General features: G+C 38.2%; 1 pseudogene; it reads left to right on the top strand.

The window, feature by feature from the left end:
- The first annotated feature begins 13,798 nt into the window (after positions 1–13,798).
- On the top strand, positions 13,799–27,034 carry LOC100676712 (suppressor of SWI4 1 homolog; annotated as a pseudogene).
- Positions 27,035–27,329: the final 295 nt, after the last annotated feature.

Genomic DNA, 27,329 nt, shown 5'->3' with positions numbered 1-27,329 from the left:
TGTGTGTAAGCGTATGTGTGTCTTTGTGTGCATTTTACCTCCAAGAACTTTTTGGAGTTTCTTTTCAAGGTACAAGTGCTCAGGAGGCCAGCCTAAGAGACCAGTCTCTCACCAATTCTTTACGGGTGATGAGTCTGAGCCCAGCTCCCTGGATCCCGTCTCTGGCGCCCACCGGCTCCCAGTTCAGGGGCTGCAGCAAACCCAAGTCAGCTCACTCCAACCTACAGTGGGCCTGAGCCAGAGAGACCGAGGAGCTGTCCCGAAGTCCCGGAGTTGGCTGCGGAGGGAGGGAGTGCGATCTGGGCAGCAACAGAACCTCTCACCTCCGGATGAGGCGGCAACACCGGGTCCTGACCTTAGCTTCGGGGGCACTTCTTGAATGGAGATGGTTGGGCCAGAGTGGAGGTGGAGAGAGGTCATGTATTTAAATAACTCCTTGGATGGCAGGTCTTTGGGCCAAGTCAGTCCTATCCTGACAACTGGGCAGCTGGGAGAGACTGAGAAGGGCTTATTTTGTCAGTCCCCTGGCTCCCACCACCCTCCCCCAGCCTCCTGTCCTTTACTTGGAGTAGAATCCAAAATATGGAGGTGAAGTTAGTTTCTCCAGGTTGAAGGTGGAGAGAGGGAGCAAAGGGATTAGAAGCTTCAGCACAGCAGCGGTTGTGCTAACCAAGCAGCTATTCTTCAAGTGGCGGGCTCCTCCCTTGCCGGATCCCTGGTTCAGGACTGCCAGACATAGAAACCAGGTTCTTGGGCAGCCACTGACCTTCAGCTGCCAAGCCCCTCCTAGGTCCAAGGCCCTTTTGCACCTTGAATTAATATCCTGCTCTCCAGGTCTGCAGCAAGGTAAGGAGCTCAAGGTAGCGCTTTCTCAGGAGGCACTGCACAGCCTCCTCACTGACAAATGTCAGTGTGTCACCTCAGCTTTGCCTCAGTGATGTCTCCTTCGGGTGTGTGCTTAAGAGAGCAGTATTCCTAGTGACTTATGCATGTGTTCGGGGTGGTAGTCACCCTACAATATTTTGCCCAGGCACTAAAATATTAACTTAGATCACACTGAGGGCAGCATCATTTAAACCTGCCTCATCCTCCCTAAAAAGAACAAATTTCTTGTTTGAAAATAATAGGCAAGGGCAGGAGAAATCTTAGGCTCTGTGAAGGAAGCTTAGGACAATCTAAATATTAACATTCAAATTTGTCTAGTGTATCCTGAATATTCCTTTTAACCAACTCAAGTGATAGGGAAAATGAGGAACTCTCCTTTCACCACTCACCAGCTTCTTAGTACTTTTGCTTTTGAAAAGAGACTTGGGATTCTCGTTCACAGTTAAACTGTAATTCAATCACAGCTGTTCTCATCTTTACCTTTAAATACAATATTTCCCCAGGTGCATGAGGTAAACATTAGGTATGTGCCCCCCTTTAAACAAATGGATCACACACACCTTTGTGCCTGTGTGTGTGTGTGTGTGTGTGTGTGTGAGAGAGAGAGAGAGAGAGAGAGTTTCCCTGGGCTAAACCTTTGTATATTGAAGACTAAGCCTATTTGAGTGAAAATTGCCATCAATAATAATCTCAACGGTAAGTATAGATCTCAGCTCTCCAGAGGTTGAGTCCTAGAGCTCTGGACATTTGGTTTTTTTTTAACAGGTAGTAAAAAACTTTCTAAGGAACTGAGATTTGTCCTATACAAACACTGCATTAGAGATGGAGAGGAACACTTAAGTGTTCCCCATATGTTACTCCTCAGAGTACAAGAACTACATTTTCAAACAAATCATGTATGTTTTCAATATTATCAAGGAGGCTGAAAAGTTTCCTAAAGAGGAACAAAATAAGTCACAACACAAATAGAAACATTTTGGGAAAAAGATTATTTTTTCCCTGAGATTTTGCTACCGGAAATGGAAAGAAATCAAGCTATCTAAAAACACTTTCAGTGTGATGATGAGTTGCATTATAAATATATTTACTCTTTCCTTTCATGACTTTAGAGTAAGTTTCATCCTTCACAAATGGATTTAAACTCTAACAATCCATCCTACTACATTTTATAAGCAGTGACAGTTGTAGATGCTGTGAAAGGAAACCAAGATACAGTTATCGGAAGGTGTGGAGGATGTTGGGGAAGAATCCAATGAAGCCTGGATTAAAAAGAAGTGCAGTCAGCCTTTACTAGCCTTTAGCATTCATTATAAATTCTTCCAAATATTTCCTTGGAAATAAAAATCACCTCTGCTATACACAGGATATCAGAGAACACTATGTCTTCATGAAATAATGCTTGCTTTTGGAAGTGATTGTTGAATGTAAATAATGTTCATTAAATAAGCTGGCTCTGATGAATGATGGAGACTTGTTGAGAAAGATATCTTAAAGTGTTTCTACCCTGCACTCTTATAGTTGGACACTGTTTTTAGATGTGTTGGAGTATTTCTCATTTGATAGCTCTGTAAACTGCTTTGAAATGACTAGTAGGGTATAAGTAAATTGCAAGTAAACCTAGTGAATTAAGATGATTTTCTATCAGTTTAATTTATGTTTTATAGTTAGTTTAGCATTCTGATTTGATTGCCTTAGTAATGTGAATTGCCTACAGCTGCTGATGATACAGCTTTAATTCTGTTTTAAAGGTCATGTAAACATGTGCCTGTAGCATAAGGAATGCAAATTCAATTCCCTTTTAATGTTCCCTAACATTCACTTCAGAACCTTCACCTAGAAAATTAGCGGGATTTAATATAAAACTATTTTAATGTTAAAATTTCATTAAAATCCTTTTTCAATGTTTTACTTTTCATTTCGCAGTCTAAAGAAGTCTTCCTTCACTTTGCACTGCATAGCTCACACAACATACATCGCCCATACTGGAGACAGAAAAAACATTTCTGTTAAGATCTTTTTACTTTTCCCTTGCTTTTACTAATAAAGAGCTGGGAACTTCCTTTTAGTCTCTTGTAGCTGCAGGTAAAAAGGACACAGAACAAACTAGATAATCTGACCGTATTTTAGACTGCAGTGGAGAAAGGCAGAATAGTGTGCAGGTGCACAAGCTTTTTACAATATGAACAAATTATAAAAAATGAAATGTGGAAAGCATATATCATCTGGAAAAATTTACAGTACAGTTGACGTACAGCAGAATGCTTTAGTTTTTCCAAATTCATGTGAAAAACATATAAACTATATCTTAGATATCGGTTAATATCCATAGTTAATTTTTTATATTTAAAATATATCAACCCATATATACATATTATGCCACTAACAACACCACCACCACTAGATTACCCTAAAAAATTTTAAATGCACTTTAAGAAATTGAATAAGTCATTATAGTATATACAAAATATATAATTGGTAGTGGAAAAGATAGCCAGGTGGGAAGTGAGGGAAGTGGAGATATAAATTATACAAGTTGAAATAAAGTATAATGCTTGATGTAATATTTGTAGTGACATCATTGTACCGTTTTAGCATTTATACGTCTGCTGTCCATATTTCTCTAAGCTAAAATTTCTTCACACTGAAATTTACCTGGAGATTATGTTTTCAAATATCTTTCCCCTCAAATTGGATTGGCCAAATGATAGGAGTGTCGAAGAAATGTAAATAGAAAAAATATAAATCAACTGAATTCTTAGCATATTTGTTCATATGACAAAAATAAAAATACTTATATATAAAACCTGAAGATAATTAGTCTCTAATATAGTTTTATTTGGTATTGAGGAACAATTATTCAAAGATTTGAACTTCAACTTTGAAAGATAACTGCTTTTCCATTGTAGGAAAGGTGTTTTGTTCTGTGTTTGTGTTTTAAAATCGAGTATCACCCACAACATGTGGATAATCTTGAATGTCCATGGAGGAAAAGGGTTGTGGCTATGAGCATCTTAGCTGCTCATCTAAGTGGTTGATATTTTGAATTTGCCTCTGACTTGCTGCTTATTATTTTCAAACACTTCCTTTTTTTTCTCCATTTCTTAATAGCAAGGAAACTCGACATACAAAGTTTATATTTAGAGCCTGGTGAAAATGCTACGTATTCTTTAATACTCTGGACTCTACCAATAGAATATTGCAGAGATAGCTGATTGGTAGTAAAAGCAGCAAGAAAGTAGACTCTGCTTTCTGTGATTTTTAAAAAATTTATTTTATTTTTGCTGTTGAGAATATACACAGCAGGACATACACCAATTCAACAATTTCTACATGTGCAACTCACTGACATGGATTACAGTCTTCAAGTCATGCAATCATTCTCACCCTCCTTTTCTGAGTTGTTCCTCCCCCATTTACACAAACTCACTAGCTCCTAAATTTCCAATCTTTGGAGTTTCTGTTATCAGTCTGATCCCATATAGATAGATCCTAAAAGAGCTCAATGCTCAAGGCAGACATTCTTTACTAGTTAAGCTACCTATCATTTGATTTTCAGGGGATATTTTTGGTTTCAGGTTTAAGGCTTAAAGATTATCTCAGGGCAATAGTTTCAAGGGTTCATTCAACCTCTATGGCTCCAGAAAATCTGGATTCCATGAGAATTTGAAATTCTGTTCTGCATTTCCCCTTTTTGATAAGGATACTTCTATAGAATCTTTGATTAAAATGTTCCGTAATTGTAGCCAAGCACCATGCAGTTCTTTGGTCTCATGACAAAGGAGGCAGTTGTTCATGGAAGCAATTAGCCTCACATTCCATTTCTTCCTCTGATTCCTGACTCTCCTTTTTCCTCTGTTGCTTCAGGCAAATAGAGACCAATTGTTTTAACTTGGATGGCATCCTGTAAGCTTTTAAGGCCCCAGGCACTATACAACGAACTAGAGGTAGAACAGAAGTACTAAATAGGGTATTAGGCCAATTAACTGAGAAGACCCATGAAACCATGACCCTAAACCTCCAAACCAAGGAAACAAATTCCATGAGGTGTTTGGTTTTACCTAAGCAGCCTCAGCAGCTACTTTTCTTTTTTGTCATTGTTGTAAATATATCTATAATACAGCTTTTGCCAGTTCAAGTTTTTACAGGTATACAACTTCTTGATTGGACCCTCCTTATGTCAGTAACTGGTGGCATAGTGGTTAAGTGCTACGATTGCTAACCAAAAGGTCAGCAGTTCGAATCCACTAGATGCTCCTTGGAAACTGTGGGGCAGTTCTGCTCGGTCCTGTAGGGTCCCTATGAGTTGGAATTGACTTGATGGCAATGGGCTTGTTTTTTGTTTTTTTTGTTTGATGTCAGTAAAAGTTAGAGTTGAAATTGCATGGACATAGATTTATTTTTGCTGTTCTTTGTACATGATCTTAGTATTCCTATACATATGTTTTCAGAATTAAAACCACAACTGGGAAAGCTGTGTTACACACAAATTGTAAAAATTCCCAATGTGTTAGGTCTTTGGTAGGAGATCTTTAGTTACATAACCTTTCTTGCTCATGGAAGTATAAATTGTGGAATGATGCAGTCCTACATTTTTTGAATTTTTCACTTTGAACAGTAGACTGTAATAAAAAATGTCTAGTTTCTCATCTGCCTTAACATTTTAAGGACTCTACTCACAAAAACGTCATTTCAAACAGGACTTTACAGGAAATAAAATAGAACTCCAAATCCAGATCACTGCATGGAGATATATTGGTTGTGTCTAAGCTGAAGGATTATCACTCACTCATTTGATTTCATTTGATGCCACTTTAGTCAGATGATAGTGTATCCACAGGTGTCAATTTCAATGTAGGTACGCACTTTCCTTTGATGGGGATATCAGCACCATTATTCTGTCAAAAAGATACAGAGATACCTCTCACAGTTGGAAATTATCTATTCCATGACTGTGCACTGTTGTACCAAAGGAGAGAACACTCTTTATGTGAGAGTAACGTGTCTCAGGGAAGTGCTTTACCTGGAGTATCTAGACTACAAATAACCTAAAAAATGAAATAAAAATAAAACTTTGGCAATTATATCCAATCCATGTATGCTGCAATCCATTTGCAAGATAGTTAATGGTCATGCTTCTTTAAATTGCATGCATACAAACATATATCCTGAAAACAAACCAAAGTGTTTTTTAATCAATTAAACATTTCGTTATTTACTTCCGGATTTCTTTCAAGTGCAGTCTGTGTCCATAGTTTTCTACTGTCCTATAGCCTCTCCCATTGTGCAATGGCAGTTTGTATTTTTGTCCTGAGAAGGAGTGATTGGAGCACAAGCAAGGAACATAGAAGAGGTTTGTGGCTGATTCTAATAATGTTGCTCTTACCACCACATAGCTTTAAATATGAAGAGGTATAAATGACTTTATTAAATTAAAAAATGGCATTAGAAAGCACCAGTAGTAGTCTCTTGTCAAATATATACTTTATATAGTAAAATCAGAGGAAGTTTACACATTTACTTAAAATCAATTTCCTTAGAACAACTGAGGGAAACACAACGCATTTGCAACAATGAACCGCAATTCGACATTTCCTAATAATATATGTTCTTATATGTTCTACTATGTGTTTTTCTTCGTTATCTTCTTATATCTGAAGTTCTATTCCCACCCCCCTTCCCTTCACCCCATGTATTTGATCATTTCTCCAAGTCCCTTGGCTGAACCAATCTCTTTTCATGCAGAGGATAAAAAGAGAAGAACTTCAAAGTAGGTTCAGGTAATTAACAGCTGAGGGGAATATAATCTAAACCATAGGCTCTGCTTTGCACCCAGGCTGGCTCTCTGAGCCAGCCGGCAAGGGAGTCCCTATTCCCTATAGCATCTAAATCTGCTTCCTCTGAACAGCTCTGCCAGGCCTCCAGTTATCACATCTGCATTTCAAACACCATGGCTCTGGCATTAATTATTAATTAGCCTACAGTCACCCTAGAGGATTCAACTTCCAGTCTGCACATACTTATTCATTGACCTCTATCTTAGTTTTTGTTGGTGGGGGGGGGGCTCAGTAGAATACTTAATAATTTCCTTTCTGTTCTAGTTTTATGGAAGGGGAACAGTGTATTTTCCATGAGGGAAGAGTCACAGAATGGCCCCAAAATTTGTTTGCAATAAAATGCTTTGTCAAAAGTTGAGGAGCATAGGACCAAAATGATTTATAGACAATACTGAGTGTTGAAAGGCATTTTTTTTTAATGTTCAATAAATTGACATGCAGTAGTTTTCCCAAATTGGGAGCTATGGTTATGGGCCAAACCAAATATTCTTTAGTTTTCGGTGAGAATAGCTGCAGAGTTTGTAAAATAAACTAGATTTCATCCTAGGTAATACATGTGATCAGTGAAACTAGTGGTAAGTGCATCTGTAAGCAGGAATGGTCCACAAAACTATAAACGCAAGTGTTATTTTTTAAAAGATAGATCTCATTTTTGATTTATTTAAATAGAAATCCTTTCTTCCCAGTGAACATTTTAATGTGTAAATTAAATTTTTTGCTCTTTGTAACAAACCTTCGGGCCTAAACGTAGATGCTGTCACCAAATAGCTCAGCGATTAATTGAATGTGTTTGTATCTCAGTTCTTCTACTTACTAAGTGACCTTAAATCCCATATCCTCTGAGGCTCTGATTTCCTTTTAAGAAAAATGAGGATAACATTAGAACCTACCTCAAGGAATTGTTATGAGAATTAAATGACATAATGTATATAAAATGCTCACTGTAGTGCCTGGCATGTAGTAATGTTCAATAGCTATTAATTATTATAATAAATATTTGTTCCATTATTTTATTAGAGGGCTTCTAGAGTTTGTTTTAATTTGGTTTCATTAAAAAGTCAATTCCTTGCTGTATGCTTTTCCCAATATGGGGTTTTTAAACAACCACGTATTAACTTGGCCTCTGCTGTGCTACTCAGAAGCTACTATCACTGGTGCTCCTATCACCCCCTCACTTGCCATCAGAATTGCTCTCTCATTCACCCCCAAGCCCTGTTTTCTTGCCTTAATTCTGGCATTTCTTCTGGAACCTAGTCATCAGTGTTGCAAATCTATCCCCTTAATATAAGAACCCCTGTGGGACTTCCCCAAACACTTCAACTTTTATCCTAGGCCTGTGGAGCCTCCTTTGGAATCACAGTCCCTGTAAGCTGCTTCCTTACACTGGAATTCATCCATGAACCTCTTCCGGAGGAAATATGACAAGAGTGGGATTGGGGCCCAGGTTTTGTTATTTTTGCCAAGACTGGGAGTCTCTGCTCCCAATACTGAAGTGAAAGGAGATGTTTTCTTGTTGTCCTGAGTTGAAATTCAGAAATAGTGTTCCATAAAAACAAAATTATAAATGGCAGTTAGGGTCTGGTACTATAAACACTGTGTAGCATTTTGCTTTACTTTATACTCTGTGTAGGAAAAAATAAGTGCTTTTCTCAAAGATTAATGCATTTTAAAATTTCTATTTTACCGAAGTTTTCATTGTCAGCATTCACATTGGCAGAAAATCAGGTTAATCAAAATAATGGATCAGCTGAGGTGAGAATGTTAATTTTTCTGAGCAGATAATAATGTCTATGCGGACTCTCAACGAGATAGATTGACACAGTGGCTACAACAATGGGCTTAAGCATAACAACGATTGTTAGGATGGTGCAGGACTGGGCAGTGTTTCGTTCTGTTGTACATAGGGTGGCTATGAGTCAGAACCAACTTGATGGCACCTAACAACAGCAACGGTGTGGACTTTAAAAAAAAAAAAACATAGGTACAGGTATAGAGAACCAGCAAAAAGAGCCACCTAAAGAACAGCCATATTTTGGAAATAGCTAAGAATCCTCTGGAGGTGTGTGGTAGGGCTCTGCATCAGGTCTTGTTCCATTCTACATTTTTAATGAATGACTCATAGCATAGGAGCCATACTTAGAGAATATTCAGGGATAATTAATATAGTGTAGGTGAATTAAAATTTCAAAAAATTTCAACAATGTGGAATGTTCAGATAAAGCTTAGAGAAAGTTGGAGTTAGATAGGACTTCAGAAGTCATCTAAATCAATGCAGAAATCTCCTCTACAGCATTCCTGATCACTGGTCCCCTAGTCTTTTCTAGTCTTACCCTTCCACTGTCAAGAAGCTCACCACGTTCAAAGGCAGTTCATTCCATATTGGCACAGCTTTTTTAAGAACCTCTTTCTTCTATTGAACTCAAGTCTTCTACCCTTCAAGTTTGGCAAGATTTTTTCTGTTTCCATATGACATCTCTTTAAATATCTGAAATTTGATTTATCTGTTCCACCCTGTTCCTCTTTTCCATTCTTTTATTTTTACAAACCAAGTTTAAAAACCAAGTCAGTCTCTCGTACAGAAACTCGTATACACCTTGCTGTATACTCCTAGTTGCTCTCCCCTTACTGAGACAGCACATTCCTTCCCTCCACTCTCTATTTTCATGTCCATTCAGCCAGCTTCTGACCCCCTCTGCCCTCTCATCTCCTGTCCAGACAGGAGCTGCCCACATAATCTCATGTGTCTACTTGATCCAAGAAGCGCACTCTTCACCAGTATCATTTTCTATCCCATAGTCCAGTCCAGTTCCTGTCTGAAGAGTTGGCTTTGGGAATGGTTCCAGTCTTGGGCTAACGGAAGGTCTGGGGACCGTGACCTCTGGGGTCCTTATAATCTCAGTCAGACCTTTAAGTCTGGTCTTTTTACCAGAATTTGACGTCTGCATCCCACTGATCTTCTGCTCCCTCAGGGGTTCTCTGTTGTGTTCCTTGTCAGGGCAGTTAACAGCTATAGCGTAGTGTCTGGTTTATGTGGCCCTTTCTGTCCCTTGGGCTCATAATTACCTTGTGTCTTTGGTGTTCTTCATTCTCCTTTGCATCTCAGATGGCTGCTTGCTAGCTTTTAATACCCCAGACACCACTCTCCAAAGTAGGATGCAGAATGTTTTCTTAATAGATTTTATTATGCCAATGGACTTAGATGTCCCCTGAAACCATGGTCCCCAAACCTCCGTCCCTGCTATGCTGGCCTTCAAAGTGTTCAGTTTATTCAGGAAACTGCTTTTGGTTTATTCCAGTTGTGCTGACCTCTCCTGTATTGTCTGTTATCTTTCCCTTCACCTAAAATAGTTCTTATCTACTATCTAATTAGTCAAAACCCCTCTCTCTCCCTCCCTGCTCTCCTAACCATCAAAGAATATTTTCTTCTCTGTTTAAACTATTTTTTCTAGTTCTTATAACAATGGTTTCATACAATATTTGTCCTTTTGCAACTAATTTCACTCAGCATAATGCCTTCCAGATTCTTCCATGTTATGAAATGTTTCATGGATCCATCATTGTTCTTTATCAATGCATAGTATTCCATTGTGTGAATATAACATAATTTATTTATCCATTCACCCATTGATGGGTACCTTGGTTGCTTCCATCTTTTTGCTGTTGTAAACAATGCTGCAATGAACATGGGTGTGCATATATCTGTTCTTATAAAGGCTCTTATTTCTCTAGGACATATTCCAAGGAGTGGGATTGCTGGTTTGTATGGTAGTTCTATTTCTAGCTTTTAAGGAAGCTCCAAATCAATTTCCAAAGTGGTCGTACCATTTTACATTCCCACCAGCAGTGCATTAGTGTTCCAGTCTCTCCACGACATCTCCAACATTGATTATTTTGTGTTTTTTGGATTAATGCCAGCCTTGTTGGAGTGAGATGGAATCTCATTGTAGTTTTGATTTGCATTTTCTCTAATGACTGACTGTGAGCATTTCCTCATGTATCTGTTAGCTACCTGAATGTCTTCTTTAGTGAAGTGTCTGTTCATATCTTTTGCCCATTTTTAAATGGGGTTATTTGTCTTTTTGTAGTTGAATTTTTGCACTATCACGTAGATTTTAGAGATCAGACTCTGATCGGAAATGACATAGCTAAAAACTTTTTCCCAATCTGTATGCAATCTTTTTACTCTTTTGTTGAAGTCTTTGGATGAACATCTTTTCCATTCTTAATATCCTCAGCTTTCACTAATTCTTCAGTGAAATGCTTTTAACACTACTGACCATCCTGTTTTACATCCACTGAGTACTTTTAGGCATTGTCAAAGTCACTCTTAGCATGACTGAACTACAATAAGTAGTTCAGGTGAAATCTAATCAGTGCAATTCACAATGGGACTATTCTCTTTTGTATCAATAAACAAAAATTTTGCTTTGACGTAAGACTACATTCAGTTGTTGAGTAGTATTTATTTAGACTATATCAATGTATAATGAAAAGAAATTTCAATCCTACCACTTACTATTAGCATTTTGGTAACTTTCTCAGCATTTTTTTCTTTTCTTTTAAATATCTAAAATTGCATTTGTGATAATACTTTATAAGTAATGTAGTATGATTTTTTTCAACCTAACATTATACAATTTCTCTGTGTAATCACAAACTCTTCCTAAATATCCTTTAAAGTTTGCATACTATTTCATGTTAAAGATGTGCCATAATTTACATAAGCTTTCCTCCAGGACTTTTTTCTTTCTTTTAGGTGTTCACAGTTTTTGGTAATATGTCCCATCCCATCTTAAAGGGATGGGAGAAGCATGAATGGAAATAGGGGTTGGTGGACAGGGATTGAACCAAGTGACTTTTAAGGTCTTCTTCAGTGTTCTGTATCTCTAAAAATTGTTTGCTGAAATTATTCTTAGATTCAGACATATTAATAAAACCATTGTAGATTATTTACTGAGAAGCTGAACATGAATTTTAAAGATTTTGCCTGTAAGGAAGATTTTTTAAAATAATATTTCATTGTGTTTTTGGTGATAGTTTACACAGCAAATTAAGTTCCCATTTAACAATTTCTATACAAATTATTCAATGAGCTTGGTTCCATTTCTCATAACGTGTCAACATTCTCATTAATTCAGTTTTAGTTGTTCCATTTCAAGTAATGTAGTTTCCCTGACACAGTTACCTTCTCATCTTTGTTTTAGGGTAATTATTGACCATTTGGTCTCATATAGATAATTTTTTTAAAAGAAGCACAGTACTCCTAGGTGACATTATTTTATGAGCCACTCTGTTACTTAACTAAAAGGTAAACTCAGGGGATAGTTTTGGTTCAAGGTTTAAAGACTATTTCAGTGATATAATCTTGGGAAGTTCTCCACTCTCAACTGGTCCAGCAAGTCTGGACTTTTTAAGAGTTTGAGTTCTGCTCCACATTTTTCTCCCATTCTATCAGGATCCACCTATTTTGGCCCTGATCAGAACAGGTGATAGTGGTAGCTGGGCACCATCTAGTTCTTCTAGTCTCAGGGCAGATCAGGTGATGGTTCATGTAGACTATTAGTCCTATAGACTTCTCTGACTCTTTTGTTTCCTTCTTTTTCTCTGGAGGAATAGAGACCAATAGTCGTATCTTAGAAGCTCTTAAGACCCTAGACACTACTCACCAAACTAGGATGTAGAACATAAACTCTATCAACTATATTATGTCAGTTGACCTAGTTGTCCCATGAGACTATGGTCCTAAGCCTTCAAACCAGAAAACCAATCCCGCAAGATACTTGGTTACGTCTAAGAAGTATCTGTAACTGTGCCCCCAATATAGTTTATTATATATATGCATATATAAACATGTTCACACACTTGTATGTACACATATTTATAGCTACATCTATATGTGTATACATATGTACACACTTATATATACCCATGCACATATATGCATATATTCATACATATGTAACCGCATTAATTTTGGGGGGGGTTGTTGTTGGTGTTGTTGCGAAATTGTATATATCTTATCCTATTACAAAAAAAATGTCTTTTATATTTCTCAGTAGCTTTATTTACCTTGATCAGGCTGTGTGCACTTCACCAAACATTTGGTGCTACCTTTCCCTTCACCAAAAATAACAAGTGTCTACTATCTAGACAGCGATTCCTCTTTCCCACCACCCACCCGACGCATCCCAGTTAACCACCATTGAATGTTGATCTCTGTAAACATACCTATTCTTGTCTTCTTATAAAAGTGTAATCATATAATATTTGTCCTTTTGTGATTCACTTATTTCACTCAGCACAATATCCTCCAGATTCATCCACATTTTAATGTTTCAAGAACTCATCATTATTCTTTATGGCTTTGTAGTATTCCAATTAATGTACGTACTACATTTTGCTTATCCATTCATCCTTTGATGGGTGCTTGGGTTGTTTCCATCTATTGGCTACTGTGATTAGTGCTGCAATGAACATAGGTGTGTATATGTCTGTTTGTGTCTCTTTTATTATATCTCTGGGGTATTTACCTAGGAGTAGGATTACTGGATCATAAACTATTTCCAGTTTTTTGAGGAAGGGCCATACCATTTTCCATAGTGGTTGTACCATTTCACAATCCCACCAGCAGTGAGTAAGTATTCCTATCTCCTCACATCCTCTCTAGCATTTTTTAATCAGTGCTATTTTAGCAGGAGTGATATGGTATCTCATTGTAGTTTTAATTTGCATCTCTCTAAAGGTTAATGACTTTGAACATTTTTTCATGTTATTTGGTCATGACTGTCTTCTTTGGTGATGTGTCTGTTCATGTCTTTTTCTCATTTTTTAATTGGGTTGTTTCCGTTTTTGTTCTTGAGTTGTTGAAATTTTCTATATAGTTTAAAGACTAGACCGTTATTAGATATGTCGTTGCAGAAGTTTTTTCCCAGTCTGTAGGTTGTCTTTTAGTCTTTTGATGAACGTATTTTATTTTTATGAGGTCCCAGTTATCTAATTTGTCTTCTGCTTTTTGAGCATTTGTAGTTGTGTTTGATAATCTATTTTTGAGGAAAATTTTGGTCCCATAGTTTGTCCCCATGTCATCTTCCAGGAACTTTATAGTTTTAGCTTTAGCATTTAAGTATTTGGTTCTTTTTGAGTTAGTTTTTGTGTATGATGGGAGGTATGGATTCTGTTTAATTTTTCTGCAAATGGATATCCACTTTTGCCAGCACCATTTGCTAAAGAGATTGTTTCTTCCCCACTGAATGGACTTTGACCTCTGGTTGAAAATCAGCTGTCCATAAATGGATAAATTTGTTTCTGGGTTTTCAATTCTATTCCATGAGTATATGTGTCTATCATTGAACCAATGCCAGGCTATTTTGATTACTGTGGCTGTATAGTATGTTTTAGATCGGGGAGTGTGAGGTCTCCTAATGTGTTCTTCTTCAAAATTGCTCTGGCTATTCCGGGCCTCTTAGCTTTCCATATAAAGTTGGTGATTAGTTTCTCCATTTCAGTTAAGAATGTTTTTGGAAACTGTAGAATGTTTTGTGTAGTATTGACATTTTCACAATGTTAAGGCTACCAATTCATGTGCATGGAATGTTCTTCCATTTATGTAGGTCTTTTTTAGTCTCTTGTAGTAGCATTTTATAGTTTTCATTGTGTAGGTGTTCTACATACCTGGTTAGGTTTCTTCCTAAGTATTTTATCATTTGGGGGGCTATTGTAAATAATATTGTTTTCTTGGTTTCCTTTACGGAGTTCTCATTGTTAGTGTAGAGGAACACTACTGATTTTCGTATGTCAATTTTTCACCCTGCAGCTTTGCTGAATTATTCTATTAGATACGGTAGATTTCTTGTGAAAACTCTGGGATTTTCTGTGTATAGAATCATGTCATCTGTGAATACAGATAATTTTACTTTGTCCTTTATAATTTGTATGCCATTCATTTCCCTTTCTTGCCTTATTGCTCTGGCTAGGACTTCTAGTACAATATTGAATAAGAGTTTTATAGTCGTAGTTTCCTTTCTTAAGGGGGAGGCTCTCACTGTTTTTCCTTTAAGAATAATGTTGGAAAGACTGAGAGAATTTTTTAAGTGACAAAAATTCTTTCAGGTTTCACTAAAATATTGTGTTTTTCCATATCCTTTGTTTTATATCAGCAGGGTTTAAGATATAAAATTCAAATTGTGAAATATTTCTATTGCTCATATATATCAAACGGAGTTTTGAAAACAGTTTAAATCTGGATCCCAATAAAACTTTAAATTGTTTCAATCAAAAATGGAAATATATACAAATACACACACACACATATATACTGATTGACATACCTTGATAAACTGTGATTCCAAATTAATTGTAGAAAATGCCTTCTGTGGTTCACCTTTACTTATTTTGTTTTATTACTGTACTTTAGTTGATGGTTTACAGAACAAACTGGCTTCTTATTAAATAATTAATGCAGATATTATTTTGTGACATGAGTTACCAAACCTACAACATGTGAACACTCTCCCTTCTCCACCTTGGGTTCCCTATTACCAGCTTTCATATCTCCTCCTGCCTTCTAGTCCTTGCCCCTGGGCTGGTGTGCCCCTTCAGTCTCCTTTTGTTTTATGTTGCTGTTGTTATGTGCCATCGAGTAGGTTCGGACTCATAACGACCCTATGCACAACACAACTAACACTGCCTGGTCCTGCATCATCTTCACAATCGTTGTTATGCTTAAGCCTATTGTTGCAGCCACTGTGTCAATCCATCTCACTGAGAGCCTTCCTCTTTTTCACTGACCCTCTACTTTACCAAGCATGATGTCCTTCTCCAGGGACTGAACTCTTCTGTTAACATGTCTAAAGTATGTGAGACGTAGTCTCGCCATCCTTGCTTCTAAGGAGCATTCTGGTTGTACTTCTTCCAAGACAGATTTATTCATTCTTTTGGCAGTCCATGGTGTATTCAATATTTTTCACCAACACCACAATTCAAAGGCATCAATTCTTCTTCAGTCTTCCTTATTCATCGTCCAGCTTTCACATGCCTATGAGGTGATTGAAAACACCATGGCTTGGGTCAGGCACACCTTAGTCTTCAAGGTGACATCTTTGCTTTTCAACACTTTAAAGAGCTCTTTTGCAGCAGATTTGCCCAATGCAATACATCGTTTGGTTTCTTGACTGCTGCTTCCATGGGTGTTGATTGTGCATCCAAGTAAAATGATCCCTGTCAGAGCAGTTGTTGGTGTTAGCCAGGCACCACCCAGTTGTACTGGACTGAGTCTGGTGGAGGCTGTGGTAGTTGTGGTCCATTATTCCTTCGGACTAATCTTTCCCTTGTGTCTTTGGTTTTCTTCATTATCCCTTGCTTCAGATGGGATGAGACCAGCGGAGTATCTTAGATGGCTGCTCACAAGCTTTTAAGACCCCAGACACTACTCACCAAAGTAGGGTATAGAACATTTTCTTTATAAACTGTGTTATACCAATTGAGCTAGATGTCCCCCAAGACCATGGTCCCCAGCCCTCAGCCCAGTAATCTGGTCCCTCAGAGAGTTTGGATGTGTCTCTGAAGCTTCTGTGACCTTGCCTTGGTCAAGTTGTGCTGACTTTCCCAGTATTGTGTACTCTCTTACCCTTCACCAAAGTTACCACTTATCTATTGTCTATTTCATGTGTTTCCCTTCCCACACCTCCCCTCCCTAAAAAAAAAAACCACTAAAGATTGTTTCTTTCTGTGTGTAAAACCTTTTCATGAGTTTTTATAATAGTGGCCTCATACAGTATCTGTCTTTCTGTGATTGACTTATTTCACTCAACATAATGTGCTCCAGATTCATCTATGTTGTGAGATGTTTTGCAAATTCATCATTGTTCTTTATTGTTGCATAGTATTCCATTGTGTGTAGGTACAGTAGTTTGTTTATCCGTTCATCTGTTGATAGGCACTTAGGTTGTTTCCATCTTTTTCTATTGTGAATAATGCTGCATTGAACACGGGTGTGCATATGCCTATTCCTGTGATGGTTCTTATTTCTCTAGGATATATTCCTAGGAGTGGGATTGCTGGATCATATGGTATTTCTATATCTAGCTTTTTAAGGAAGTGCCATATCATTTTCAAAAATGGTTATATCATTTTACATTCCCATCAGCAGTGTGTAAGAGTTCCAAATTTCCCATATCTACTCCAACATTTGTAATGTTCTTTTTTTTTTTTAATTCCTGTCAGTAATATCAGGGTGAGAGGGTATCTCATTATCATTTTGATTTGCATTTCTCTAATGGCTAGTGATCTTGAGCATTTCATCATGTGTCTGCTAGCTGTCCTGCTTTTTTGTTTTATTTGGTTATGTCTGGGCAGGTGTCCTGGATGTGTTTTATAGCTTGCTTGCCTATGGGCACGATACTTCTCACCAACTTGTCTAGGTGGGCAGGGCCAGTCACTCAGCTTCGGTGCAGCAGGGCAAGTCCAGTGGGGGAGGAGAGGCTGGGACGGGTAGTTTACCACACAAACTGGGGTTAATGGGGTGGATCTGAGCTGCAGTGCAGGGCAGAGTCTGGGGGACCATGTCATTGCCACTTGTAGGGGCAGTGCAGGGCAGAGTCTGGGGGACCATGTCATTGCCACCATCAGCACATGGTACAGATAGGCGGGAGGGAAAGGACAGGATGTGATGTGGGGTGCTAAGTGGGTGAAAGAGAAAGAAGAGACAAACACAAGCAAAAAAAGAAGAAAATTAAGGAAAAAAGAAAATGTTGGCACGGTAGGGTTCAGCCTGTTGGGGCAGGGCAGATCTGGCAAGGCTGTGTGCTGGTGGCTCTCTAGCTGAGTGGTCAAGAAGGGTTGTGGGCAGCACATGGGGCTAGGTGGGCAGGAGAAAGGAAAGAGGGGAAAAAGACAGAAGAAACCAACAAACAACAAACAAAATAAATAAATAAAAAATAATAAAAACCACCACCACAACACAAGAAATATATGGTGGTGGGGGAGCCAGGCATTAGGGGTGGGACAGAATTGGTAGAGTAGTCGGAATTGGGGTGGTGGCGAGTTGATATCTCTCACCAGGTGGCACAACATGTTTGTTCCAAGCAGTGTTTTTTCAGATCTTTACCTGACTTTTCCAGTTTTTTTTTTTTAACTTTCGTGGTTAAAAGATGCTATGAATGTACCTCCCTGTGGTAGCCTTGACCTCATTTTCTTTTGTCTTTTCTCTAAACTGTTGCAGACTCAGAATCAGTAGAATAACAGCAGCTGATATCTACATTGCACCTTACAGTCTACAGTGTGCTTTCATACGCAGGATCTCACTTGACACATTTGAATGAGTAGGTATAATTACCATCAGTGTACAGATAGGAAAATGGAGGCTCAGAAAAGTTTAAGAGATTATTCAAATCTAAGGTTTTTGACTCACCAATACCAAACCTGTTGCCATCGGTTTGATTCCAACTCATAGCAACCCTGTAAGACAGAATAGAACTGCCCCATAGAATTTCCAAAGCTGTAATCTTTACGGAAGCAGACTGCCAAATCTTTCTCCTATGGAGCAGCTTGTGGGTTCGAATCACTGACCTTCGGTTAGCAGCCAAGCACTTTAACCACTGTGTCTCCAAGGCTCATTTTTTTTAATCAAGACTTTGTAAAATGTTTTTTGACTAATCAGAGAACTTATTTCACACTGTACGTAAAATATAAATGTACAGTTTATAATGATTGTAAAGCAACCCCCCACATAACCCTCCAGCTCAAGAAATAAAGCATTGTTAACACCCCAGAAATTTCTTGTGTAGCCCTTCCAGAGTACAGCCCTCTCTCCCATTTAGAGGTAACTGCAATTCTGACTTCCTTGGTTTGCTTTTTACTTTTACCACCTGATACACTTCCTAAATAACATAACATAGCTTAGTTTTGCCTGTGTTTGAACATTATATAAATGTAATCATGTGCTCATTTGTGTCTTGCTGTTTTTTTACAACATAGTGTCTGGTGAAATTCATCCATGTTGCTTTACTAGTTGTAGATTACCTATTAACATTGCTGTATAGCATTCCATTGTGTGAACATACTATGATTTATCTCTTTTTATTGTTAATGAATATTTGTGTTTCTAGTTTTTGGCTATGAGCAATGCTGCTATCAACATTCTTGCACATACATTCTGGTGCACATAAACTTTAATTTCTGCAAGATACATTAATATATGACATATCTAAGACATATTTGTGTAAATATATGTATACATATATAAATACATATATCGAGGACCAGAGTTGTTGGGTTTTAGGATATCTACAATTTTACTAGATCATTTCAAATTCTTTTCCAAAATAGTTGTCCCAATTCACAATCTTCATTTCACATCTGATTCAGGGTATGAGAGTTCTCATTCTTCGTATTACTGCTAACACTTAGTATTTTCAGGCTTGTTAATTTTAGTCAATCTTGTGTGTGTGTAGGGGTATCTACCTAATGATTTTAATTTACATTCAGGTAAATATTAATAAGATTAAGAGACATTTAATATATTGATTGGCTAAATGGTTTCCTCTGTTGTGAAGCTCCTTTTCAAATCTTTTGCTCATATTTATTGGGTTGTCTGACTTGTTACCAATACCAGTTCCTGGCAAGTCAACTCAACTCATGGTGACCCCATGTGTGTCAGAGTACAATTGCGCTTCCTAGGGTTTTCAATGACTGATTTTTCAGGAGTAAATGGTCTGGCCTTTCTTCTTAGGTGCATCTGGGTGAACTCCAACCTCCAATCTTTCAGTTAGCAGCTTCCTTGCACCATCCAGGAATTATTGCTTTATAGGAATTTATGTGTTCTGAATAGGAGCCGTTTGTTAGTTACGCCTTTTTGACTATATTATCTCACTTTATATTTTGCCTTTTTACTCTCTTAACATGTCTTTTCAAGGATGCTCTTTATCACCACTCTTATTCAACATTGTGCTGGAGGTCCTAGCCAGAGCAATTATAAAGAAATAAAGGGCAACCAGATTGGTAAGGAGGAAGTAAAAAAAATCTCTATTTGCAGATGACATGATCTTATACACAGAAAACCCTAAAGAATTCTCAAGAAAACTACTGAAACTAATAGAAGAGTTCAGCAGAGTATCAGGATACAAGATAAACATACAAAAATCAGTTGGATTCTTCTACACCAACAAAAAGAATTTTGAAGAGGAAATCACCAAATCAATTCCATTTACAGTAGCCCCCAAGGAGATAAAATACTTAGGAATAAATCTTACCAGAGACATAAAAGACCTATAAAAAGAAAACTACAAGACACTACTCCAAGAAACCAAAAGAGACCTACATAAGTGGAAAAACATACCTTGGTCATGGATAGGCAGATTCAACATTGTAAAAAATGTCTATTCTACAAAAAGCGATCTATAGCTACAATGCAATTCTGATCCAATGACATTTTTTAAGGAGTTGGAGAAACAAATCCCCAGCTTCATACAGAAGGAGAAGAGGCCCTGAATAACTAAAAAAAAAAAAAAAAAACTAAAGCATTACTGAAAAAGAAGAACAAAGTGAGAGGCCTCACACTACCTGATTTTAGTATGTATTATACTGCCACGGTAGTGAAAACAGTCTGGTACTGGTACAACAACAAATACATAGACCAATGGAAGAGAATTGAGAATCCAGACATAAATCCATCCACCTATGAGCAGCCGATATTTGACATATCGGGAAAAAACAGTTTCTTTAACAAATGGTACTGGCATAACTGGATATCCATCTGCAAAAAAATGAAACAAGACCCATACCTCACACCATGCACAAAAACTAACTCAAAATGGATCAAACCTGAATATAAAATCTAAAACGATAAAGATCATGGAAGAAAAAATAGGGACCATGCTAGAAGCCCTAATACATGGCATAAATGGAATACAAAACATTACTAATAATGCACAAACAACAGAACAGAAACTAGATAACTGGTAGCTTCTAAAAATCAACACTTATGTTTATCCAAAGACTTCACCAGTAGAGTAAAAAGACTACCTACAGACCGGAAAAAGTTTTTTAGCTATGACATTTCTGATCAGCCTCTGACCTCTAAAATCTACATGATGCTGCAAAAATGCAACAAAAAAGACAAATAACCCAATTAAAAAATGGGCAAAGGATATGAACAGGCACTTCACTAAAGAAGACATTCAGGTAGCTAACAGATACATGAGGAAATGCTCACGATCATGAGCCATCAGAGAAATGCAAATCAAAACTACAGTGAGATTCCATCTCATCCAACAAGGCTGGCATCAATCCAAAACACAGAAATTAATAAATGCTGGAGAGGTTGTGGAGAGACTGGAACACTTATATACTACTGGTGGGAATGTAAAATGGTACAACCACTTGGGAAATTGATTTGGTGCTTCCTTAAAATGCTAGAAATGAAACTACCATATTATCCAGCAATCCTACTCCTTGGAATATACCCTAGAGAAATAAGAGCCTTGACATGAACAGATATATGCACACCCATGTTCATTGCAGCACTGTTTACAATAGCAAAAAGATGGAAGCAACCAAGGTGCCCATCAATGGATGAATGGATAAATAAATTATGGTATATTCACACAATGGAATACTATGCATCTATAAAGAACAATGATGAATCGGTGAAACATTCCATAACATGGAAGAATCTGTAAGGCATTATGCTGAGTGAAATTAGTCAGTTGTAAAGGACAAATATTGTATGAAACCACTATTATAAGAACTCAAGAAATACTTTAAACAGAGAAGAAAATATTCTTTCGATGGTTACAAGAGTGGGGAGGGAGGGAGGAAGAGGAGTTTTCACTAATTAGTAGATAAGAACTATTTTAGGTGAAGGGAAAGACAACAGACAATACAGGAGACGTCAGCACAACTGGACTAAACCAAAAGCAAAGAAGTCTCCTGAATAAATCAAATGCTTCAATGACCAGGGTAGCAGGGGTGTGGGTTTAGAGACCATGGTTTCAGGGGACATCTAAGTCAATTGGCATAATAAAATCTATTAAGAAAACATTCTGCATCCCACTTTGGAGAGTGGTGTCTGAGGTCTTAAACACTAGCAAGTGGCCATCTAAGATGCATTAATTGGTCTCAACTCACCTGGAGCAAAGGAGAATGAAGAACACCAAAGACACAAGGTAATTATGAGCCTAAGAGACAGAAAGGGCCACATAAATCAGAGACTACATCACCCTGAGACCAGAAGAACTAGATGGTGCCCAGCTACAACCGATGACTTCCCTGACAGGGAACACAACAGAGAAGCCCTGAGGGAGCAGGAGAGCAGTGGGATGCAGACGTCAAATTCTGTTAAAAAGACCAGACTTAGTGGTCTGACTGAGACTAGAAGGACCCTGGAGGTCATGGTCCCGACTGTCTGTTAGCTCTAGACAGGAACCATTCCCAAAACCAACTCTTCAGACAGGGATTGGACCGGGTATGGGATAGAAAATGATACTGGTGAAGAGTGCCCTCTTGGATCAAGTAGACACATGAGATTATGTGGGCAGCTCCTGTCTGGAGTGGAGGTGAGAAGGCAGAGGCGGACAGAAGCTTGCTGAATGGACGTAGAAATAGGCGGTGGAGAGAAGGAGTGTGCTGTCTTATTAGGGGGAGAGCAACTAGGAGTATACAGCAAGGTGTATATAAATTTTTGTATGACAGACTGACTTGATTTGTAAACTTTCACTTACAGCACAATAAAAAGTTAAAAATATATATCTTTTAATGAATATAAGTTCTTAATTTTGGCAGAGTTAAATTTACTCAGTTTTTCCCTTATGGTTAGTGCTTCACATGTGCTAACACACATTTCCTTATCCTGAGGGAATAAAGATATTCTCGTATGTTTTTTTGCACATGTTTTCATTTGTGAATATTTCGTTTAGGATACTTGCCTGAACTTTCAGGGGTGGGATTGTCCTGTGATTTTTCTTTCTGCTTTTGCGTAGTTTTGATATCAAGGGGTCTTATCATCTAAAAATTTTATTGTATTTCACATTTAGGGGTATAATCTAGCTGGAATGTATTTTTGTGGTGATGTGAGGTAGGGTTCTAATTTAATTTTTTTTCTGTTGTTTTATCATCATTTATTTGATTTACAGTGCTACCATCATATGAAGCACGCTGTGTGCATTAGTCTGTTTCAGGGTTCTCCATTCTGTCATTCAATCTCCAGAGTATCGTTACTAGCCAAGCTGCACCCCTCCCAGAGGTTTTGGTCCCAGTTTCTCATTGCTTTTTTCCAAGCTCCTAGGTTCTGATAACCCTAACCTTTTACCTTTGCCTCCCAGCCCTAGGGGTGGTATGAAGGTTAAGGTTGTGTGTCAACTTGACTGGGCCATGATTCTCAGTGGTTTGGCAGTTATGATGTAGTTTGGCAGCTCTATAAAGATGTAATAAGCTCCATGATGAGATCTGCTATGAGCAGTCAATCAGTTGACAGTGAGTTTCCCTGGGGCTGTAGCCTGCATCCAATATATGTGGACTTTCTGGCAAAGCTCTTGGGCTTTTGTTCACTCTGGATACCACAGCTGGCTCCTCATCTAACCTCCAGTTCTTGGGACTTGAGCTAGCAGCTTACCTGCCATCTCGAGATTCTTCAGCCTCCGCAGCCTGTGAGCCAGTGGCCTGCTGTCTAACCTGATGATCTTGGGTTCACCAGCCCCTGTAGCTACATGAGTCAGGAGAAGCCTCTAGCCTGACCCACGGACTTGGGACTTTTGAGTCTTTACCACCGCATGAGCCATTTCCTTGATATGAATCTCTCTCTCTCTGTGTCTCTGTCTCTCTGTATATATGTATTCAGTTCACTGATTTTGCTTCTGTAGAGAACCCACTCTAAGACAGGTGCTATCTGTTCCTGTAGTTACTCTTTCTTCTTACCTCAGTGTTCCCTGTTGCCTTTTCATTATTTTTAAAACCTGTTTAACCAATTCACATTATTAAATTTTCTCTGTTAAATTATTCATTTTCTTGACTTACTGCACTGGTTAGAACCTCTAGTATAAGGCAGGATTGTGGGCATGCTTGTCCTGTTCCTTATCTCAAATTGAAAACTTTCAACACATCACCATACAGTATGATTTTGTGGTAGATTTTGTTACTTCCTTAAAAAAGTTAAGGAAGTTTCCTTTTATTCCTGTTTTCTACAAGAATTTCTCATGAGCAGTTTTGTTTTATTTTGCTTTTTTACCAATCTTTCTCCATATATTGAAATAACAGTATGAATTATCTTCTTTAGTCAGATATTGTGGCTCTCTGAGTCTTAAGCAATCATTGCATCCGTTGACCATGATGTATTATTCTTTTTATTTATTGGTGGAATTCATTGGCAAATATTTTGTTTAGGACACTTGCATATTCTTTCACGAATAAGATTGGTCTATGGTTTTTCTTCTGTTTCTGTGGGGTTTTGATATCAAGGATATAAAATGAATTGTGAAGAATATTTGCTCTGTTCTTTGGAAAAGCTTGCATAAGACTGATGTTATTTCTTTCTTGCATGTTTGGTGGAACTCGCTGGTGAAGTCACCTAGTCCTTGATTTTGTTAGTGAGATGGTTTAGCTTATGGATTCAATTTCTTTATTAGTTATAGAAGTATTGAGGTTAGTTTTGGTAACCTGCATTTTTATAGAAATATGTTCAAGTAAAATTTCAATACAGAGAACCATATATTTTCCCATATTAATCTTTTATTATCTTCATAATGACTGTAGAACTTGTGATTTTCCCCCTTTTTATTCCTGACACTGGTTGTTTGAAAGATGTGTATCTATTATTAGCCTTTCAATTAACCAAATTTTGGCTTTGTTGATCTTCAGCATTGTAGGTTTGTTTCTCTATTTTATTTCTGCATTTATCATACTTTTTCCTTCTAATTTATTTTGGTATCTGTTAATTTTTTAAGATGGATGAGTAGCTAATTAATTTCCTTTTTTTTCTAATATAAGATTTTAAGGCTATCAATTTTCTCTTATATGCTACATTCTTTCCAACAAGTCTTTATTTTTTATCTTTTTACAAAGTTGGCAGACAAATGAAAAACTAGAATAAAACATTGTAACTTATGTAAGTTTAATATCCATGAAAGAGGAAATTCATTCTCTTTAGAATCAATAAGAAAATATATATTTTTTATTCTGTCCTTTTCTAGTTACTTATTTTTTTTCTTAACTATCCATTTCTTCTTCCCTCCAGCCCCTGGCAACCATAATCTTCTTTTGTCTGCTTGGGTTTTTGTAATCTGGATATTTCATATAAATGGGATCATACAATATTTATCCTTTAGTGTCTGGTTTATTTCTTTTAACACAATGTTTTTAAGGGTCATCCACATCGTGGCACATACCAGAACTTCATTTCTGTTTATAGAAGAATAATACTCCATTATACATTTTTTTTATACATATATACATTGATCCACAATCAACACCCATGGAAGCAGCAGTCAAGAAGCTAAAAGATACATTCCATTGAGGGAATCTGCTGCAAACGACCTCTTCAAAGTGTTGAAAAGCAAAGATGTCACTTTGAGGGCTATGGTGCACCTGACTCAAGCCATGGTATTTTCAATTGCCTCATATGCATGCAAAGCCTGGTCAATAAATATGGAAGACTGAAGAAGAATTGATTCCTTTGAATTATGATGTTGGTGAAGAATATTGAATATACCACGAACTGCCAGAAGAACGAACAAATCTGTCTTGGATGAAGTACAGCCAGAGTGGTCCTTGGAAGTAAGGATGGCGAGACTTCATCTCCCATACTTTGGACATGTTGTCAGGAGGGACTAGTCCCTGAAGAAGGACATGATGCTTGGTAAAGTAGAGAGTCAGTGAAAAAGAGGAAGACCCTCAACCAGATGGATTGACAGAGTGACTACAAAATGGGCTCAAACATAGCAATGATTGTGAGGATGGCACAGGACCAGGTAGTGTTCTGTTCTGTTGTACAAAGGATCACTATGAGTTGAAATTGACTCAACAGCACCTAACAACAACATACGTATATACCACATTTTGTTTATCCATTTGTCTGTTGGTGGACATTTGGGTTGTTTCTACATTTTGGCTATTGTGACTGATGCTACAATGAACATTGGTGTACATGTGTCTGTTTGAGTCACTGCTTTTAATTCTTTTGAATACACAGTCATGTGCTGCATAACGTCCCTTCCAACAACATCCATGGCATACACGTGTGTGATCCAGTGTGCACTCTCTGGGGGGATGCCCTCCATCCCTTCCTGGTGCTCAACAGCTTTGGTCCCCATGGCATGCACATGAAGCTCATGGCCACTATGTTCCAGAACCTGTTCCCCTCTATCAACATGCATTAGGTAAGCCTGAACACCATCAAGCACTGCCTCCTCATCAACTACAGCCCCACTCCCTGTACCTGGATTTCCACCATTATAGCATCAAAGTTGTCCTGTGTGCCCAAGTGACAGGATGAAGAAGCTTCTCCAGAAGAAGTTCCCCAACATGAGGTGTCTGCAGGATGTCATCGAACTGCTGGCCATGGGTGAGGGGCAGTCAGAGAGCAAGGCGGAGCCCAAAGGTGAGCACAACATTAAGGAGCTGCTCCAGGCCATCCACAGGCATTGTAAAATGCGGGACCGGCAGAACACCTTGCTGTTCACTGAGATGGGTCCTTGGATGACACTGCAGTGCATCAAGTTACAGGAGGATGCCTGGAGGGGAATGTGTTTTTCCAGTTTCCTGCACAAGATGGAGGAGGAGCTGCAGGCCATCCTAGTGGCCAAGGAGGAGAGGTTGCAGCTGAAGGCCCAGAGGCAGGATTAGCAGGCCCAGGATGTGCAGTGCAAGCAGGAGCAGTGAGAGGCCCACAAGAAGCAGAGGCAGGCAGGCAAGTAGAAAGTACAAGCTGAGGTTGATGGGGTCAGTGATATTGAGGACCAGGGGCCCACCGGAGGCAGAGGGGGCTGGCTAACCTGAGGAGGAGGAGGATGAAGCTAAGTACTGCTACCAGACAGTAGGCAAGGAGCCTGATGAGGACATGTTCCACCGGCTGACCAAGCAGGGACAGCCCACAGAGCCTCCAAACAAGAAGCAGTAGTTAAAGAATCAGAGGCCAGATGAGAGACAGTTGCCTGGCTAGTTTTCCACAGGCTTTTTCTTTTTTTGAATATGGAGTGATACACTTCTGATGGCATGTAAAGCAGCATCATGATACACACTACATTTTATTTTCATTATAGCTTTTAAAAATAGTCAAAAGAATTGGGCGACAGCTTTCTCCCTTAAGTATTTATAGTGGTTAAAATGTAGTGTCTCAAAGTATATTCCTAAAATTTACTTATGAATTACAAAGGGGAAAAGGTTCCCTTACCATGAAGAAACCTTGCAGACCCCGCCTTAACTCAGTGATCAGTGTTAATGTAACAGGTACACTGAGAAGGCACCCTATCGCTTCATGCTGTTCCTGCCTAAGTCTGTGAACTGAATCTAATCATGAGGGCATTCTACAAATAGATGTCAGGTCAATGTCATGAAGGAGAAAGGAAGGCTGAGGAATTGCTTTAGGGTAAAAAAGAAAGAGGAATTAAATGTGGTGCTTGATCC

Source organism: Loxodonta africana, chromosome X (assembly GCF_030014295.1).
Source record: "Loxodonta africana isolate mLoxAfr1 chromosome X, mLoxAfr1.hap2, whole genome shotgun sequence".
NCBI classification, from domain to species: Eukaryota; Metazoa; Chordata; class Mammalia; order Proboscidea; family Elephantidae; genus Loxodonta; species Loxodonta africana.
The sequence above is the reverse complement of the archived record's forward strand: the minus strand, read 5'-3'. Positions and strand labels throughout refer to the sequence as shown.